General features: G+C 42.5%; 1 pseudogene; it reads left to right on the top strand.

Moving 5' to 3' along the window:
• The first annotated feature begins 266 nt into the window (after positions 1 to 266).
• LOC123491035 lies at positions 267 to 4,421 on the top strand (annotated as a pseudogene).
• The last annotated feature ends 4,558 nt before the right edge of the window (positions 4,422 to 8,979 follow it).

The following is an 8,979-nucleotide window of genomic DNA, read 5'->3' as shown; positions in this document are numbered from 1 at the left end:
ATGTTTCTTGACCATGGAAGACCTGGCTGTATGGATAAAGGATACATCTCAAAGACGACCACAAAGGACTACATTTTACCATGTAGAGGACCATGTATCATCCTTGATGCTTTTTTAGCATGTTTACTGCCATCGCATTGGTGTGGGATTTTATGGAACCCAGGAATCCCTGGAAAACAGTGGCAGTTGTTACCGAGCGGACTATCCTGGCTAAGTAAATATATAAAATGACATTCATTGAAATGTGACTGATTTTAATGTATTAGACAGTTAAAACAATCTGTCAATCATGTCGCAGATGATGATGAGGAGTACCTGGGGGAGAGGGCCATAGACGAGGTGTACCACCTGTGGTGTTTGGCAGGAGGAGACCTGGAGAAGGAACTGACCAACCAGGGGATCATCCAGTCCAAGCCTCCCGTCTGCACCTTGCCCAAGTACTGTACAACACACCCTTTCTACCTAGTGTACTGTTTCAGATATTGTAGTTATATTCAGCAGGCCTTTCTACTGGACTGTCTTAGAAAATGTAGTTATACACAGCAAGTCTTTCTACCGGACTGTCTAAGATAATGTAGTTATATACAGCACGTCTTTCTACTGGACTGTCTAAGATAATGTAGTTATATACAGCACGTCTTTCTACTGGACTGTCTCAGATAATGTAGTTATATACAGCATGCCTTTCTACTGTCTTAGATAATGTAGTTATATACAGTATGTCTTTCTACTGGACTGTCTCAGATAATGTAGTTATATACAGCATGCCTTTCTACTGTCTTAGATAATGTAGTTATATTCATCATGCCTTTCCACTACTGTTTCAGATCAAGTTATTAACTGTTTGAATCGTAGAGCAAAGCCTAAAGCACAAAGTTAGAATAATGTTTACATCTGAACTAGTTAACTATATTAAGTAGATCCATACTGTAGTTTATCATCCGAATGATTAAATGTTTAATTGAATCTCTGTGTTAGTTTCATGCTGGAGGATGGGGAGTCATTTGGCCAAGGCAGGGACAGGAGCTTCCTCCTGGATGACACCACCGTCACACTGTCTCTGTGCCAGCTGAAGAATGTGAGGACATCACTGTGACTAATAGATTTAACATTACCGTACAATAACCGGAGAAATACATTGCAATAGTGCATTGGTCTCGACTTGGACTGTAATGACCAGTGGACTACCAACACCTCACAACAGTTTATTTTATCCACATGGTTGAATCCGAAATGAACCAGAAAATGTGTGCTGAGAATTAAAATCTGACTTACTTCTCTCTTTCAGAGACTGGAAGACGTGGCAGGAGAAGCATATTACCCTTTATTGGAAGATGAGTAAGAATCACCTCATCTTTTACTTCTCAATTGTCACGTATGTCCTCAGCTCTCATATCCCTTCTCTATTTTTCATTTTATGGCTTGTTTTTTTCACTGACTGATGGAGATGGGTAATGTTCCCTTCTTGCTTTTTTTGTTTGCTTGTCTCTCTGTGTGTCTCTCTGTGTCTCTCTCTCTCTGTGTCTCTCTCTGTGTCTCTCTGTGTCTCTCTCTCTCTGTGTCTCCAGACAGTCTAGTCTGTCCCAGTCCAACAGCAGCAATGAGCTGTCTTGCACCGTCACGCTGCCACTCATCATCAGGGAGAGGGACACAGAATACCAACTCATCCGCATCATCCTCTTCGACAGGCTCCTCAAGGTCAGAGCTCTCACACAAACACACACACACACACACACACACACACCATTCTCTCACAACCCAGTACAAATTCAATCACTCTGCCTCAGCAGTTTTAAGACCCCCCAGTTCCCAATGATTCCAGGAATAGAAAGTCACATTGACCCTGTCCTGAGATCACACTCATTTACTCATCTTTGTGTTCCTGTCTGGTGATTTTATTAAAGTCTCCTATTGGTGTGTGTCCAGGCCTTGGTGTTTATCTTGATTGTATCAGGTGTTGAATGAAAGTGGAGCTACGTGTTATATCAACCAGATTAGTAAAATATAGTGTCTTCTCAATGACTTGTCTGGCTTATTAAAGTTTTTAATTACATGAAGAATATAATCTTATAATTAGATAATTCTCTGGTTGTGCTGTTTGTCCCACAGGCGTACCCATACAAGAAGAACCTGGTGTGGAAGGAGGCGAGGGTGGACATTCCTCCCTCGTACGTGGACTGGCATGGGCTGCTCTCCTGGGAGTCGAGGTAGGACAAACTGATAACCATAGAGAGAAATACGTTGTTTTGTTTATAGAGATAAATAAATCTGATAACCATAGAGATTATGGACTTGATTTACTGCTGATTTTCATTTAATACTGTGCCTTGCAATGATAATGGGAAGTTGGTTTGGTTGATTAGAATCCCCTTTTCTCGCTCCAGGGGGACATTCAAGCCAAATATGACAGAATTGATAAGGATACCCCTATACCCACTGACAGACAGGTACCTCTTCTTCTCATTGTGGACTGTTTATCAGTTGATGGGCAAATGAATTATTTTTGGCAATTTTATAATTTCATATTGAACAGATATATATCCATCACATGCTTTGGTTCAAACACTTCTACTGTGTGTGTGTGTTTTTTCCCCCAGATTGAGGTGGACATCCCTCGCTGTCACCAGTATGACGAGCTGCTGTCCTCGCCACAGGGCCACAGGAAGTTCAGGCGTGTGCTCAAAGCCTGGGTGGTCTCTCACCCTGACCTGGTCTACTGGCAGGGTCAGTCTTTCACTCTGTCAATCTGCTGTCACTGTCTGACGCTGTGACTCACATCCATGCTGTGTTGTGGTCAATAGACCACTAGGTGGCAGTCAAGTCATACATTTTCAATCCAGCCTATCCAATTCAATTCTAGTGTTGATGTGGTTTACAATTGTACCCTGTGTTTTGTTCAGGTTTGGATTCGCTTTGTGCACCATTCCTCTGGCTGGATTTCAACAATGAAGGTAAGGGTATTCCAATCCTTCTTAAAAGAGGGAATTGTTGTTGATTTGCAGAAGTACAATGTGTATCGCTGATACTCCCTTCTCTCTTCTCCTCATCTTCCGCGTTCTTTTTGTCAGCCCTGGCGTACGCCTGCATGTCGGCCTTCATCCCCAAATACCTGTATAACTTCTTCCTGAAGGACAACTCTCACGTTATCCAAGGTGAGTTTCTCCATGTACAGTGACACTTGTATAACAAACATCCTCCATCATCCCAGTAAATCAATCTTTAATCTACATAAACATTTCAGTGTTCAAAATGTGCCACTAGTAGGTGTATTTATAGAGCTGCACTAATGAGTTGTCTAATAACACCCTTTTAGTGTGATATTCACAATATACTACAGCCTCTCTGCCTTATTACTTAAAGGAAAACTCCACCCAAACTGTCTTTTGGTATTTGTTTCATTAGTCCATTGTTTATATAGTCCCAAAATGTTTTGCATGCCAACAATGAGGTTTTGAAGATCTATGACTTTCAAAATACAGAAATACAGCCGGTATGATGCATTTTGCCACATTTTGGAACTATATCAACAAGGGACTAATGAAACAAATACTGTACCAAAAGAGTTTTGGGCTGGAGTTTTCTTTAAAGTATACTGGAGCTGAGATGTCAGTGTAAGTTAAGTTAAGCCACTGACAAAAGCTTTTTTTTGCATTTTAATAAGTACTGTGTGTCATTGTAAGTTAAGCCTCCAACAAAAGTAAGCTTTCATAGCTTTTTTTAATAAGCACAGTGTTCAGAAACATTAATATCCAACAGGAACATCAACAGGCTGCCTTTCTCCGAGTTGATTCGATTTTGGCTTCATATTGTTCCTGAGCTGTGCAAACTAATTTGAATGTGTGTTAATGGAGGCTGCAGCTGAGACCAACGATATTTAGAGATATTATGAACAGAAACCAGAAAGGAATCCCTGTAGCGATCAGCAAAATATCAGACGCTGTTTCTGCTCGGCTGGTGAACTGGGACAACAAACACATTTTACATTTTAGTCTTTTTCAGCACCACTTTAACTCAATTATCCCGCCACAGTCTCATCTAATCTCACCAGTGTTGGTCTGTCTTGGTTTTTAGTATACTTTTGTTTGGAATAAAATAATTGAACTCAGTTACGTTTTTTGTGTAGAGACAATAAACGACCAAAACGTGTCTTTTTATATCAATTTAGACAATGCCCAATCTAATCTGATGTCACAATAGCTTCTGGGTCTTGTTCAATAGGGCACAACGTAGATAATTGTTTTGTAACAGACACCAATAAATAGTATTCCTCAGATAGGACCACTATAGCTTTTTCACTATATTTTAACTCTCCTCTGTGCTGCACCTGTTTCAGAGTACCTCACCGTCTTCTCCCCAGATGATCGCCTTCCACGACCCGGGAGCTCAGCAACCACCTCAATGAGATCGGATTCATACCTGACGTAAGCACTCAAATGGCCCGTGTAGCTCAGTTGGTAGAGCATGGTGCTTGCAACGCCAGGGGTTGTGGGTTCGATTCCCACGGGGGGCCAGTATGAAAATGTATGCACTCACTAACTGTAAGTCGCTTTGGATAAGAGCGTCTGCTAAATTACTAAAAAGTCTGGGCTGTGTCGTTCTAACGTAAAAACTGTCATCGAGGGGGCTGAGGATCCTATAACTGATAATGGAACAGTTGTAGAAGATAATAATAAATAATATGCCATTTAGCAGACGCTTTTATCCAAAGCGACTTACAGTCATGCGTGCATAAATGTTTTTGTGTATGGGTGGTCCCGGGGATCGAACCCACTACCTTGGCGTTACAAGCGCCGTGCTCTACCAGCTGAGCTACAAAAGTGTTTATTTCCCTGTGTAGGTGGTCCTAACCTAAAACTGATAGCAGAACAGTGTCTGAGGGGAAGTACTTAACTGGAGGGGTCCTAAATCTGACAGCAGAACAGTCTGAGGAGAAGTACTTAATTGGAGGGGGTCCTAAATCTGACAGCAGAACAGTGACAAAGGGTACTTATTAGAAAACGTTTATTTCCTTCTTTGAGTTTACTGATCATGAAAGGTGAGGGACAACGGGGAGGATGGAGGAGAAGTCTGGAATCGGGCCCAGTCCCAGACTCCTGTTCAGGGATAAAGAATCACCACTATCACACCCCTCTAATAGAGTCCTGGTTGTCATTGAGAGTTTTTGTTCAGTTGGCCCATCTCAGTTTTGGGCCAGGGCCAAGTTTTCTCCACACAGTACACTCGTGATAAATTATACAGGGTCTAATGACAGCCTGGCCTTGCTCTAAGGTCCTCGAACAGCCGGCCCTTGCCCCGGTTCCAAGACAGCCTTCCTTGCTCCAGGCTCTCACTACACTCTCGCTCTCTCTCTCTCTCTCTCTCTCACTCTCGCTCTCTCTCTCTCTCTCTCTCTCTCTCTCTCTCTCTCTCTCTCTCTCTCTCTCTCTCTCTCTCTCTCTCTCTCTCTCTCTCTCTCGCTCTCATTTATTATATATATATACAGTGGGGAGAACAAGTATTTGATACACTGCTGATTTTGCAGGTTTTCCTACTTACAAAGCATGTAGAGGTCTGTAATTTTTATCATAAAAAATCCAGAAAATCACATTGTATGATTTTAAGTAATTAATTTGCATTTTATTGCATGACATAAGTATTTGATACATCAAAAAAGCAGAACTTAATATTTGGTACAGAAACCTTTGTTTGCAATTACAGAGATCATACGTTTCCTGTAGGTCTTGACCAGGTTTGCACACACTGCAGCAGTGATTTTGGCCCACTCCTCCATACAGACCTTCTCCAGATCCTTCAGGTTTCCGGGGCCATCCACTCCGACCTTGAGATGCTTCTTACGGAGCCACTCATTAGTTGCCCTGGCTGTGTGTTTCGGGTCATTGTCATGCTGGAAGACCCAGCCACGACCCATCTTCAATGCTCTTACTGAGGGAAGGAGGTTGTTGGCCAAGATCTCGCGATACATGGCCCCATCCATCCTCCCCTCAATACGGTGCAGTCGTCCTGTCCCCTTTGCAGAAAAGCATCCCCAAAGAATGATGTTTCCACCTCCATGCTTCACGGTTGGGATGGTGTTCTTGGGGTTGTACTCATCCTTCTTCTTCCTCCAAACACGGCGAGTGGAGTTTAGACCAAAAAGCTATATTTTGTGTCTCATCAGACCACATGACCTTCTCCCATTCCTCCTCTGGATCATCCAGATGGTCATTGGCAAACTTCAGACGGGCCTGGACATGCGCTGGCTTGAGCAGGGGGGACCTTGCGTGCGCTGCAGGATTTTAATCCATGACGGCGTAATGTGTTACTAATGGTTTTCTTTGAGACTGTGGTCCCAGCTCTCTTCAGGTCATTGACCAAGTCCTGCTGTGTAGTTCTGGGCTGATCCCTCACCTTCCTCATGATCATTGATGCCCCACGAGGTGAGATCTTGCATGGAGCCCCAGACCGAGGGTGATTGACCGTCATCTTGAACTTCTTCCATTTTCTAATAATTGCGCCAACAGTTGTTGCCTTCTCACCAAGCTGCTTGCCTATTGTCCTGTAGCCCATCCCAGCCTTGTGCAGGTCTACAATTTTATCCCTGATGTCCTTACACAGCTCTCTGGTCTTGGCCATTGTGGAGAGGTTGGAGTCTGTTTGATTGAGTGTATGGACAGGTGTCTTTTATACAGGTAACGAGTTCAAACAGGTGCAGTTAATACAGGTAATGAGTGGAGAACAGGAGGCTTCTTAAATAAAAACTAACAGGTCTGTGAGAGCCGGAATTTTTACTGGTTGGTAGGTGATCAAAACTTATGTCATGCAATAAAATGCAAATTAATTACTTAAAAAATCATACAATATGATTTTCTGGATTTTTGTTTTAGATTCCGTCTCTCACAGTTGAAGTGTACCTATGATAAAAATTACAGACCTCTACATGCTTTGTAAGTAGGAAAACCTGCAAACTCGGCAGTGTATCAAATACTTGTTCTCCCCACTGTATATAAACTCCAGCAAAAAAAGAAACGTCCTCTCACTGTCAACTGTGTTTATTTTCAGCAAACTTAACATGTGTAAATATTTGTATGAACATAACAATATTCAACAACTGAGACATAAACTGAAGAAGTTCCACAGACATGTGACTAACAGAAATTGAATAATGTGTCCCTGAACAAAGGGGGGTAATCAAAAGTAACAGTCAGTATCTGGTGTGGCCACCAGCTGCATTAAGTACTGCAATGCATCTCCTCCTCATGGACTGCACCAGATTTGCCAGTTCTTGCTGTGAGATGTTACCCCACTCTTCCACCAAGGCACCTGCAAGTTACCGGACATTTCTGGGGGGAATTGCCCTAGCCCTCACCCTCCGATCCAACAGGTCCCAGACGTGCTCAATGGGATTGAGGTCCGGGCTCTTCACTGGCCATGGCTGCACGTCAACAATAGACAAACCCAGTGTGCTTAAACTAATAACACACAAATTATTGTATTTTTCTTGTCTATTGAATGCATCATTTAAACATTCACAGTGTAGGTTGGAAAAAAGTATGTGAACCCCTAGGCTAATGACTTCTCCAAAAGGTAATTGGAGTCAGGAGTCAGCAACCTGGAGTCCAATCAATGAGACGAGATTGGTGATGTTGGTTAGACGGCCCTGCCCTATAAAAACACTCAGAAAATGTGAGTTTGCTATTCACAAGAAGCATTGCCTGATGTGAACCATGCCTCAAACAAAAGAGATCTCAGAAGATCCTAAGATTAAGAATGGTTGACTTGCATAAAGCTGGAAAAGGTTACAAAAGGATCTCTAAAAGCTTTGATGTTCATCAGTCCACGGTAAGACAAATTGTCTATAAATGGAGAAAGTTCAGCACTGTTGCTACTCTCCCTAGGAGTGGCCGTCCTCAAAAGATGACTGTAAGAGCACAGCGCAGAATGCTCAATGAGGTTAAGATGAATCCTAGAGTGTCAGCTAAAGACTTACAGAAATCTCTGGAACATGCTAATATCTCCGTTGATGAGTCTACAATACGTAAAACACTAAACAAGAATGGTGTTCATGGGAGGACACCACGGAAGAAGCCACTGCTGTCCAATAAAACATTGCTGCACATCTGAAGTTCGCAAAGAGCACCTGGAAGTTCCACAGCACTACTGGCAAAATATTCTGCGGACAGATGAAACTAAAGTGGAGTTGTTTGGAAGGAACACACAACACTATGTGTGGAGAAAAAAAGGCACAGCACACCAACATCAAAACCTGACCCCAACTGTAAAGTATGGTGGAGGGAGCATCATGGTTTGGGGCTGCTTTGCTGCCTCAGGGGCCTGGACAGCTTGCTATCAACGACGGAAAAATGAATTCCTAAGTTTATCAAGACATTTTGCAGGGGAATGTAAGGCTATCTGTCCGCAATTGAAGCTCAACAGAAGTTGGGTGATGCAACAGGACAACGAACCCCAAAACACAGAAGTAAATCAACAACAGAATGGCTTCAACAGAAGAAAATACACTTTCTGGAGTGGCCCAGTCAGAGTCCTGACCTCAACCCGAATGAGATGCTGTGGCATGACCTCAAGAGAGCGGTTCACACCAGACATCCCAAGAATATTGCTGAACTGAAACAGTTTTGTAAAAGAGGAATGGTCGAAAATTCCTCGTCAACATTGTGCAGGTCTGAAACGCAACTACAGAAAACGTTTGGTTGAGGTTATTGCTGCAAAAAGGAGGGTCAACCAGTTATTAAATCCAAGAGTTCACATACTTTACCCACCCTGCATAGTGAATGTTTACACGGAGTGTTCAATAAAGACATGACAACATATAATTGTTTGTGTTATTAGCTTAAGCAGACTGTGTTTGTCTATTGTGACTTAGATGAAGATCAGATCAAATTTTATGACCAATTTATGCAGAAATCCAGGTAATTCCAAAGGGTTAAGGGAACACTAAAAATTAAAAAATTAAGGGAACACTAAAATAACACATCCTAGATC

The sequence above is a fragment of the Coregonus clupeaformis genome, unplaced genomic scaffold (genome assembly GCF_020615455.1).
Source record: "Coregonus clupeaformis isolate EN_2021a unplaced genomic scaffold, ASM2061545v1 scaf6727, whole genome shotgun sequence".
Classification (NCBI taxonomy): Eukaryota; Metazoa; Chordata; class Actinopteri; order Salmoniformes; family Salmonidae; genus Coregonus; species Coregonus clupeaformis.
Note: the sequence above shows the minus strand (reverse complement) of the source record. Positions and strands in the feature narration are given on the sequence as shown.